Source organism: Lissotriton vulgaris, chromosome 7 (genome assembly GCF_964263255.1).
Source record: "Lissotriton vulgaris chromosome 7, aLisVul1.2, whole genome shotgun sequence".
NCBI lineage: Eukaryota > Metazoa > Chordata > Amphibia > Caudata > Salamandridae > Lissotriton > Lissotriton vulgaris.
The window spans coordinates 1,146,847,080-1,146,859,134 of record NC_141695.1 but is presented as its reverse complement, the minus strand read 5'-3'; positions in this window follow the sequence as shown (position 1 = coordinate 1,146,859,134).

Below are 12,055 nucleotides of genomic sequence, written 5' to 3'. Positions count from 1 at the left end.
CCAGTTCCATTATGGTAATTTGAACTGTGTATTCAGTCTGAGGTTCCCTAGCCAAGACGAAGGTAAGTCTTTTAAAGCGATGTCCGTTCCTGTATGAATCACATACAATGGTGGTATTATCAAGCACAGAACAATAACAATGCATTCATACCCTTATTGTTTATTGTGTTCATTGCCTAATTGCTACTATTCTTGTCCCTGATATCTGCTCTTTTACAGCTGGATGTCCTTTTCGATTTCCGTCTTCATTTCTTGCTTGGCTCGCTCCACCTACTTATGTCAGGAGATATTGGTATGTAGATTACCTACTTCTGCATTGCTCTTCATTGTCAATCAAGAAATGTAAGGTTTTCAAGGAGAAATTTTGTCCTTGACACTTTTCCCTTGTACATCTAAATGCAAAATAACAGAATTACTATTTTGACGACGCAGCCCGTGCAACGAAATTTGTTTTATTTATTTATATATTTACTTACCTCTAATCGGCCGTAATTCATAGTTTACTACCCCCACCCTGCCCCTCCCCGTCCCACGTCAGATATCTCAGCAGCACTCCCACCACGGGCCGCTGCTGGGGGGGCACCCATTTGATTCATGAAGATAGGTAATTGGCAATACAGACCATGTTTTGCCTACAGAGAACTGAATGTTATTACCAGAAGAAACCACTCCTTTTGAAATGTGTAGTCCTCAATTAAGTAAAAATCAACAAGATTTTTTCCAAGCTAGATCTTAGAGAAGCGCATAATCTGGTACTTTACCTTTGGAGATGAATAGAAAAAACACTTAATACTTGTGATGGAATTGTTGACTACCACTTTATGCGATTTGTTCTCTGTAGGGTGCAGAGACACAATATTGAGTAAAAAATATTGAGTTGCATAAATATCGAGTCATTAATAGCGTGGCTCAGAAATATCCACAGCAAGAAGATCGTGGTCAAGAATATCGACTTGAGGTAGGTAATATCGATTTTAGAAATATTGATGTGTTTAATATTGTTTGCAAAAATATAGTTGTTAAAATATCGTTTTTTATTAATGTTATGTATTTTAGTATATATTTTATATGTATGTGTTGTATGTTTTTTTATAAGAATTGTTTGTATTTTTAATATATATGTTACATTTTTAGCAGTTATTAATTATTTTTGTTATTTGAATTTTGCGTTTGTAGTTCTGTAGCGGGTTGTAGGTTTATAGGGGAATAGGGTGGGAAGTACTTAAATGATATTACATTTATTGATTATTTTTTATGTATTCATATTTGTTTAATTGAGATGTTATAGTGTTAAATGTGTAGAGCAATTTAGTATTAATTACATAATAATTGGTTGTTCATTAATTGTAATAAATGAATTAGTAATTAATGATGGTAATTGTGTATTTAATTTTAGATGTGTGTTGTGGTGTTTATAGGTGTAAACAAGGCCAGACTGGCTACCGGGCGTTTTGGCATGCTGCTGAGCTTGGGGGCTGATTTCGTTGATGGGGACCTACGTGTGTTGAACGAAATTCGTTTTGCTTTGTTTATTTCTAAGCACACGCAGGTCTTATAGTGTTATAGAGTACGAACTACTTTTTTTGTTTGTAAATATTTCCAAGTTTAAACAATTTTTTTTATAAATGTCTTTATTATTTAATTTGATACATTATTTGTAGGTTTTTATTATATGTAATTGATAATATAGTATGTTATCTATTTATATATTTAATTTATTTGATTATTCATTTTTTAAATATTGTTTATTTATTTTTATGATTTTTTTAAATTGTTTAATATTTTTTATTTTTGTTTTCACTGTTTGAGTGTGAATAGTCATTTTGGACTCTCCGCTATCCAACACTTTCCCTACTGTTACACTCTTTACAGTGGGAATAGCAGTGCCGGACTGGCTACCAAGCGTTTTGGCATGCTTCTGAGCTGGGGGCTGATTTCGTTGTTGGGGACCTGCGTGTGCTGAATGAAATTTATTTTGCTTTTTTTATTTCGAAGCACACGCAGGTCTCCATGAACCAAATTAGCCACCACTGCAGTGATATCAGACCCTAGCTCGGCAGCATGCCAAAACGCCCGGTAGCCAGTCCGGCCCTGGGGAATAGTAATTTTTTCCCCTCCACTATCCAACACTTTCACTACTGTTGCACACACTAGAGTTGGAGTAGTACATTTAATTCCTCCGCTATCCAACACTTACCCTACTTTTGCACTCACTGGAGTGGAAATACTTATTTATGCCCCTTGGCTATCCAACCCTTTTCCAACTGTTGCACTGATTGTATTGACAATTTGAGTTTAAATATTTTTTAATAGTTTAATGCTTTAATTTATTATAGATTTTTGTTTTTTATATTTTAAATCATTAATATATATTGGTATTTTGTATTTTATTTTAAACTTTTATCATAAATTAAAAATAATAGTTCATTCATTGTTTTAAAGTAAATATATATATGTATAAATGATGTGTGTGTGTATTTATTTTTTTATTGAGTTAATTTGTTATATTTTATTAAAATGTATAGTACATTTATTTTATTTTGTTAAAATTATATTTAATATTTAATATATTTAATACGTATTATTTTATATTTGTATTAAAGTCTATCTTTTATACATCTATATTTTTTACATCGATATTTTGTAGTCAATATTTTTGCACTTTCCTGTTTAAGTATAGGAGTTGATATTTTTGCTGTCTATATTTTTTACTCAGTATATTTAACATCGATGTGTCAGTAATCCCTCTGTAGTTCTCTGAAGTTCCCCTGCTGGCACTTTGTGAACAATATTTTTAGGAGCATTCTGGATGTATTTATGTTGGTCTACCTCAACGATATTCAGATATGTTCATTGATTCTGGAAGAACATCGAAATCTATTATGAAAAGTACGTACACGTTTGAGAAAAAAACTAAACACAAATCTTTATGGTAGAAATGGATGCCTCTTCCATCGCCATGGGGGTTGTTGTGACACATAGAGATGCAGAAACGTAAGAGCTACATCCTGTGGCCTTCTATTCAGAGTCTTAGATATATGGCAGTGAGCTTCTAGCCACCAATGAAGCCTTTAACTCTGGATACATTATCTAGAGGGGCCGGGCATAAAATTACAGAATGGCCCGAGCACAGGAATCTTCAGTACCTTACAAGTATGCAATGTGTAAATGGTCGACATGCCAGGTGGAGTCTGTTATTTTCTTGCTTCCTTTTAGACAGGAGAGTAACATCTGGTGCAGCAGAATAGCAGGTGTCAACACACATACATGTACGTGCCCACAAACACGCGCACACACACACACACACACACACACACACACCTACACACCTACGCAGACAACACTCTCAATGACCCAGACAGACTTCCAAAAAGAACCGACTGAACAACTCGAAGTCAGTAAGTACAATTCAAAAACCTGCATTATTGTTTGCGTTAAATCCATCATTCAATCAGAACGATGTATTTTCCTTGTTATTGCCAGACATTCTGTTTTTGGACCCACAATGCTCATTGTTTGCCTGTGCCACAAGACAAATGTAGCCAGAATCGAAATATCTAATTCGCACTTTTCCCCATAGGAGGAATCTAAAGACAAAACATGTAATAGCATTTTAAAACGAACACTGTGAATATATTGTATTGTAATTGAGTTTATACGTTTTCATCCCCGAGGGACTATTTTTGATGCATTACACGCCCATGTGTTACATTCCAGGTTCTCTTAGTAAACTGAAGGCATACTCCCACTGAGGTTTGTGCCAACAGGACCCCCAGGTAGGGATTTATAGAGCTCCCATTGGAATTTGAGTGAATTTGAATAGGAGGCACTAAACAGGTTTAAGAAAAGGGTAACGACCTCATTTCAGCTATATTAATGAATGAAGAAACGCCACCCATATGGGTTGGATTGTTTTCATCTCTTTCTAATTTTTATATCCAGTTGACGTTTCCTATTATCAAAATAGTCAGTAGAAAAAAACCAAACACTAAATACAATGTACGTTAAAGAATCTCTACACGCCCAATGTGAACGAAAAAAGGTGAAACCGGTAGGGCCTCATTTATGAGGCTGTGCGTCACTCTTACGCCGCCGGTGCGTCACTTTTTGTGACGCATCAGTGGCGTAAAAAATGCGCCTTGTTGCGCCATATTTACAAAGTGACGCATCTAGGTAGATGCGTCACTTTGTAAACCCCTGCGCCACATATAATGTATGCAAGGGGGGCGTATTGACGCAAGGAAGGGTCATAGAAGTGATGCAGTGAAATCTATGAGATTGCACTGCGCCACTTTTAGGACGCCATTGCATCAAAATTTTGCGCCTGCCTCACAGCAGGCGTAAGACTGACACAGGCCCTTTCACATGGGGCTTGACCCATGTGAAAGGACGCATTGCTGGATATGGGCCGGGATGCCCGCCACCCCTTCCATCACCAATCCCAATGGGAGGAGATAGACACAGTTTGAACTTTTGGAAGGCAGGGGGGCCTCACGACCCCCCCGGCCGTATTTATTAAAATATGAAACAAAATGTAAAACTTTAAATTAAAACGTTTCATGTATCATGTACAAATTCAACTTCCATTACATTTGATGAAGACAGGTATTCAGGCTAACCTTAACAAATCTCGAATACAAAGATTTCCTAACTGAGTCTAACATCACGACATAATGCATTGCATACGAATTTGTACATCCTAACGTTAGGGGCCAACGGCAAGGTCTTAACCGGTGTCAGGTCCCTATCATCAAATTCCCGCCCTCACGTGTGAGTGGCGCATGCGCAGAGGACTTTACCCTTGTAGCCAACTGTAACTTCAATTGTCGTGGGGGCCCCCTTTCACTCTACGCCATCTTAAGGTCGTCCGAGTTCCCGTAAGAAGGACAGCGCGGACTCCCCCCCTTTCCCCGCCCTCTCTTCCGCCGGAGCGGATATCCGGCCCCTGGGAAATTCTGGGGAGGGGCATATAGCCGTCTTCCCCTGGGAGGGGCCTATGGCCGTCTCCCCCTGGGTGACCCATCCGTAATGGGTGCCGACCCCCCATGGGAGGGGCCAATGGCCGCCTCCCCCCGGACGCTCCCATCCATAATGGGTGGCGCCCCCCCTAGGGACCTTGAAATAATTGCTCACCGATCATGACCTTACCGCCACAGGCCAGATAGTTGACCGACTATCTGGCCCCCCCACACCTCCTATAGGTCATGTCTTTTCAATCCCACTAGCCAAGCTATCATGTCTCCTATCAATAAGTCATTCCCCACCCTGGACAGGTGTACCCCATCATCTGAATAACAGTGATCGCCCCAGATGCACCCATGAGATATGCTATGAAGATGAGCAGAGCGAAACAATTTCTCCATTTTATTGTTGACCCTCTTTACCGAATGGTTCAATGCTGTTGTGGACAAACCACCCCGCCATACCCTCCTCGGAACCATGTGAGACCAAGCTATTGTACATCCCGGGAGTGTCTTTGCTAACCAACTAACTGCAGAAAGTATGTGCTCAATTAAAGCTCGTCTGCCCAACCTCACCAAGTCATTGCCCCCAATGTGCACTATGACTACAGATGGCGGTGACCTGTGCCGCCCTAATAATTCTTCCACAAAACTTTGCAGTCGGTCAATACACAGGCCGCCCTTCCCATGGAAGGACACCCTGAAACCATATTCCTCAGATGTGTGGATCGCATCACCTGTCTTGAATATGTCCCCGGCACGCCTCACGTATGAGTGGCCCACGACCCAGACCACTCGTCTTCCATTCGTTGTTCCTGAAGTGGTGGTAAGCTGACACTGGGCCGGTCCCAATTTCCGCCCTGCGTCACAGGCTCATGAAACTGTAATCCAAGCAAAAGACAGCAAGCGTGAGTGCACTTCTTCCGTAACTTACAACATGTGCAGCCGCACGTACCGTTTGAAACAATTCGAAGACCAACGGCCTAACTGTTTAACATTGTCTGCCTGCAGACCTCGAGCCATTGATTCTGTAGCGGCCGCTATCCTGAAAGAATGGGTCCCAGAATCAATCGGGTTCAAGCCCGCCGCTGCAATCGTGATTGCCAGCACCCTCTGAAACTGAAACTTTGTTAACGGGGTGCCGTCCGCATGTCCCAGCAAGGCCCCCCCACGTTGTCAACCTCTGTTTTAGGTAGGCCTCAACATGCCTCACTGGACAACAGGGACTACCTGGAGCCCGCTGCAACACAATGCTATTCCCCTGGGCCTCCTGATCCGTCTTTGACCTGGCTATTGTGAGCAGCAGAGAATCCCCCCTCACTTGCGTGTGATCTCTGCGCAGACCCCCCTCCATATCTCTTTTGTTGGCAGCCACTAGTTCGCTCACCCGCAGGGCCCCATAGAAAGCCAACGCGAACGCTGCCCGGAATAGTACAACCTCGCCAGGTGAGGAACATGTCTCTTCCAGTTTAGCCAACAAGGAGGTCAACCTGTCAAATCCTATTGGGTGCCTGGTATCCTTTTTGCGCCCCTCTAAGCGCCCCCAGCCGCGCAGCGCCTTCCTGACTACGAAGGAGTCTGTCGGGACCCTGATCCCATGGAGCTGAGCCATAAATGATATGGCGACCTTATACCGACTGGCGGTTGCCGCCGACCGGCCCTCCTCATGAAGTGCCACTAAAAATTGGGTAAAGGACCCCTCCTGACCCCATCTATGCTCCCATGCAAGGCCCAAAAAGGCGCAGTACGAGCGGAACGCCCCTTCATAAGTTTTCCTTGTCCTGGGCACTAAACTGGCTGCTACGAGGTTTTGTAGTCCGGAGCGCCGATTTGCCATAGTGCTTCGGGAAATGGCGCTGCCACTAGCTCCACTGAGGGTAAACAATCCCTGAAAGCCTGCATTTTGAAACAAGAGACCGCATCAGCTGCATTATTCAGTACTCCCGGCACATGTTTTGCCCTGAATTGTACATTTAGTCTCAAGCATTTCAACACAATTTCTTTCAACACTCGCAATATCCACTTGCAACGTGCTGCCTGCTGGTTAATGCATTCGACCACAGTCATGTTATCAGACCAAAATACCACTGAGCGGTTTCGGAACTCGTCTGGCCATGCCGACAGCGCTACCCAGATGGGGAATAGCTCTACAAAACCAATGTTGCTCGTCAAACCGCTTGTTTCCCACCATGCTGGCCATTTCTGGGCCCACCAACGGTTACCAAGGATCGCGCCAAACCCAACACTGCCCGCAGAGTCGGTCCATGAACCTAATTCTGCTGACGAGGCCGGGGGTTTGCTCCAGACTACTCGGCCGTTGAAATCCGCCAAGAATGCCAGCCAAATGAGCATGTCCTGGCGAACCTCTGCCGACAGTCTCGTGCGATGGTGCCCATCCTTGAGGCCAACCATGGCCTGGGCAATGGACCGTGAGAAAGGGCGAGCCATCAGCATAACCCTCAATGCAAAGTTAAGCTTACCCACTGTTTGCTGTAATTGGTGCAGTGTGACTTTGTCGTTCCGGAGACATTGCAACAAGGAGGCCCTGAATTTGGCGATCTTCGCCGTCGGCAAGCGGAAGCAACCCTCCACGGAGTCTAGTTCGATACCCAGAAACTCCAGAGAGGTAGTTGGACCCACCGTCTTACCTGGCGCCAACGGTGGATCACTGACAAAATATCGACCTACAAAATATCGACCTACAGGAATATCGAGTCAAAAATATCGAGGGCAAGAATATCGACATCCTATCTACAACATGGTAAGTACAAAAATATCGAAAAAATAATATAGATGTTAAAAATATCGATGTTAAAAATATCGTTTTTTTTCTTTTAAAATATAAATGTAAAATAAAGTAAATAACATTAATAAATAAAATGTACATAGTTAAATGTATCTAATAATGTTTAAAATTAATAAATAATACATATGTAATAATAATACATTAATTAAATATATACAGTAAATATATAATATATATGTACTGAACAATAAGTAGTAATAATTATTTTACTAATTTATAAATTAATAAAATATATTCTAATTTACTAATACATTTACAAACATAAAACAATAACATAAATAAAATGTAAAATATATAAATAATTAAATATTCTTTTAATATTCATAACATTAATTATTTAAAACGTTGGATAGCGTAAGGGTAATAATTACTATTCCCACTCCAGAGAGTGCAACAGTAGGGAAAGCGTTGGATAGCGTAGGAGTATAAATTACTATTCCCACTCCAGAGAGTGCAACAGTAGGGAAAGCGTTGGATAGCGTAGGGGTATAAATTACTATTCCCACTCCAGAGAGTGCAACAGTAGGGAAAGCGTTGGATAGCGTAGGGGTAAAAATTACTATTCCCACTCCAGAGAGTGCAACAGTAGGGAAAGCGTTGGATAGCATAGGAGTAAAAAATACTATTCCCACTCCAGAAAGTGTAACATTCGGGAAAGCGTTGGATAGCGTAGGAGTAAAAATTACTATTCCCACTCCAGAGAGTGCAACAGTAGGGAAAGCGTTGGATAGCGTAGGGGTAAAAATTACTATTCCCACTCCAGAGAGTGCAACAGTAGGGAAAGCGTTGGATAGCGTAGGGGTAAAAATTACTATTCCCACTCCAGAGAGTGCAACAGTAGGGAAAGCGTTGGATAGCATAGGAGTAAAAAATACTATTCCCACTCCAGAGAGTGCAACAGTAGGGAAAGCGTTGGACTGCGTAGGGGTATAAATTACTATTCCCACTCCAGAGAGTGCAACAGCAGGGAAAGTGTTGGATAGCGTAGGGGTAACAATTACTATTCCAACTCCAGAGAGTGCAACAGTAGGGAAAGCGTTGGATAGCGTAGGGGTAACAATTACTATTCCCACTCCAGCGAGTGCAACAGTAGGGAAAGCGTTGGATAGCGTAGGGGTAAAAAGTACTATTCCGACTCCAGAGAGTGCAACAGTAGGGAAAGCGTTGGATAGCGTAGGGGTAAAAATTACTATTCCCACTCCAGAGAGTGCAACAGTAGGGAAAGCTTTGGATAGTGTAGGGGTAAAAATTACTATTCCCACTCCAGAGAGTGCAACAGTAGGGAAAGCGTTGGATAGCGTAGGGGTAATAATTACTATTCCCACTCCAGAGATTGCAACAGCAGGGAAAGCGTTGGATAGTGTAGGGGTAACAATTACTATTCTCACTCCAGAGAGTGCAACAGTAGGGAAAGCGTTGGATAGCGTAGAGGTAAAAATTACTATTTCCACTCCAGAGAGTGCAACAGTAGGGAAAGCTTTGGATAGTGTAGGGGTAAAAATTACTATTCCCACTCCAGAGAGTGCAACAGTAGGGAAAGCGTTGGATAGCGTAGGGGTAAAAATTACTATTCCCACTCCAGAGAGTGCAACAGTAGGGAAAGCGTTGGATAGCGTAGGAGCATAAATTACTATTCCCACTCCAGAGAGTGCAACAGTAGGGAAAGTGTTGGATAGCGTAGGGGTAACAATAACTATTCCAACTCCAGAGAGTGCAACAGTAGGGAAAGTGTTGAATAGCGTAGGGGTAACAATTACTATTCCAACTCTAGAAACTGCAACAGTAGGGAAAGTGTTGGATAGCGTAGGGGTTAAAATAACATACTTATAAATAAAAGCTTTTTTTAGTAATAAAAATATAAACTATTAAATAAATATAAACCATACACAATACCTATACATAATAATGAGCGCGCAGAAATCCTGCAATGCCCCTGCACAGTCCCGAGAGCCCGCTGGGCCGAGAAACAGAAAATTATCAAGATAATGCATCACATGTTGGTGCCCTGTGGCCTTCGAGAACACCCACTCCAGAAAGGAGCTAAACATTTCAAAATAGGCACATGAAATTGAACAACCCATCGGCATGCACATATCCATGTAGTATTTCCCCTGAAATGTAAAACCCAGCAAATGCTGATCCTGGGGATGCACCGGAAGCAACCTAAATACAGATTCAATATCCGATTTTGCTAACAATGAACCGGGGCCTAAGCGATTCAACATTACCACTGCGTCATCGAAAGAGGCATACCTCACACTGCAAATGTCTGGATCGATCGCCTCCCTGACCGAAGCCCCCCTTGGTGCCGACAAATTATGAATGAGCCTGTATTCCCCCGGGTCCTTTTTAGGCACTACCCCTAGTGGGGAACGCACAAAATTGGCCATTGGTGGGTCACTAAACGGTCCTGCAACCCGCCCCAAGCCAACCTCTTTGGCGATCTTTGTGGCGGCAACCGCCGGGTTGTGCTGAACTGACAGTTGGTTCTTACATGAGGGGGCCCCCCGAAAATCACCCGCCGGGATCCTGAAGCCATATGAGAAGCCATCTCGCAGGCGGACACATGATCAGGGTATTTGTTCAGCCACGGGGCACCGTATCAATCCTGCTTGGTACCCCCTTTTCCTCCAGTACCATTGGCTCTGGATCAGCAGCTAGTTTCGGGGTGGGAGGTGTTACCACAACTAGAGCACGCATGCCTGAGCCTACACATTCCTTGCGGCCTGCTACACGTTCCCTTATTGAAACCCCAACATACTTCTCGCTTATTTCCGTTCCCGCCCGATCTAGGCTGAGACTCCCCCCCGTAGGTTGGGCGAAAGGGCTGAGGATGTTTCTGTTGAAAGGCCCTGGAGCCATTTGCGCTCGACCCTGATCCACCTGCTGATCCCGTCAAGAACTGCCCATGCCACGATACAGTATCCAAACAATCCCAAGTCAGTGTTTCATTAAACTCTTTCGCTTTTCTAAAAGCCATGTCATACCCTTTCCATTCCTCTCCTCCATACTTCTCATGGAAGCCCGTGATCCTGCTCTGGTAGCAAGCCAGGTCACTCAACAGTTCTGGTGTTCGTTCAGCGATAATTGCTACAAAAATAGAAAAGGCCCTGATCCAGTTAATCATGGACTCTTCCACCCTGAATTCTGCCATTTTTGCCCGCCATACACTGGGGTGCCATAAATCCTTCTGAGTCTTGGCATATTCTAACTCTCGATGATCAGTCAACAATGAAAACATGTTTATGTATTTATTAGCCCACACCATTTCCTTAGTTGCCATAGGAATATGTTGCGCCAAGCTTTCCCGCCTTGAGGGTAACGCGCCCTCCCCATCATTGGGAGTGATCTCTTACCGGCTTCCGCCGCACCTCCAGCCGTGTCCGTCGACTTATTCCGGTTTTCGACCGCGACCAGATTCGCCACCTGTGGGGAAATAGAAAGCACGTTCGCTGTCCCAGCACCCCTTGTCTGCCTTAGATGCTCGATAATCTGCCTAGCTTCTTCGGCCGGGTCTTCCACAGCCGCGGATCTCCCCGCTCCCTTCTTCAACCAGGGTAACACAGCTGCCAACTGACGCGCTAGTTCAGGAGGCATTTGGTCGTTATCCAGCGGTGTGATAACCACAGGGATTGGCAAACCCCCATCCTGGACGCTGGTGCTACTGGGACCAGTGGGACCTCCATCGGGACTGGGGCCTCGCTAGGACCCGCTTTCCCCTTCCTCTTTTTCCCCTTATCCCCCCTGGGGTAATGTTTGGCAAGGCAGGCCCCACAATCCTCTTAGGTCGCCCTGAGGGGCCCCCTTGGGCCTCCACTTGTTTCCGGAGGTCCGCCAAGCTGCGACCCAGCTGGTCTACTTTACCAAATTTTCTGTCCATCGCCGACACTCGGTTCACCAGTGTGCGCAGCATTCGTTCCATCTCGGAGCTCTTTCCGCTCTTCTTGCCAGGCATCTCTGCGTTCTGCTTTATCTCTGCCTGTTTTCCAGTAGTGACTCGAACTCCAGCTACGCCTTGACGACTGAAACAGAAAAAACAACGATTACACATTCAAAAAACTGCAGCTTGTTCCCTTGAGGGCTCACAAGCGACGAGTGGTGCAGCCTTCAGAGCGCAGTAACAAGAGGACGCTTCCCTGGATTCCCGCGCCTTTTATCCAGCAGCGGGAAGGCGGGGCCGCGACCCCATCCCGCCCAGAGGTGCGTGGACTTCCGGGCGGGTGTTTAGGACAACCCTTTTAGGCGGCGGGGGCGTGCTCCAACCACGCCGCTATGGGAATACCGGCCG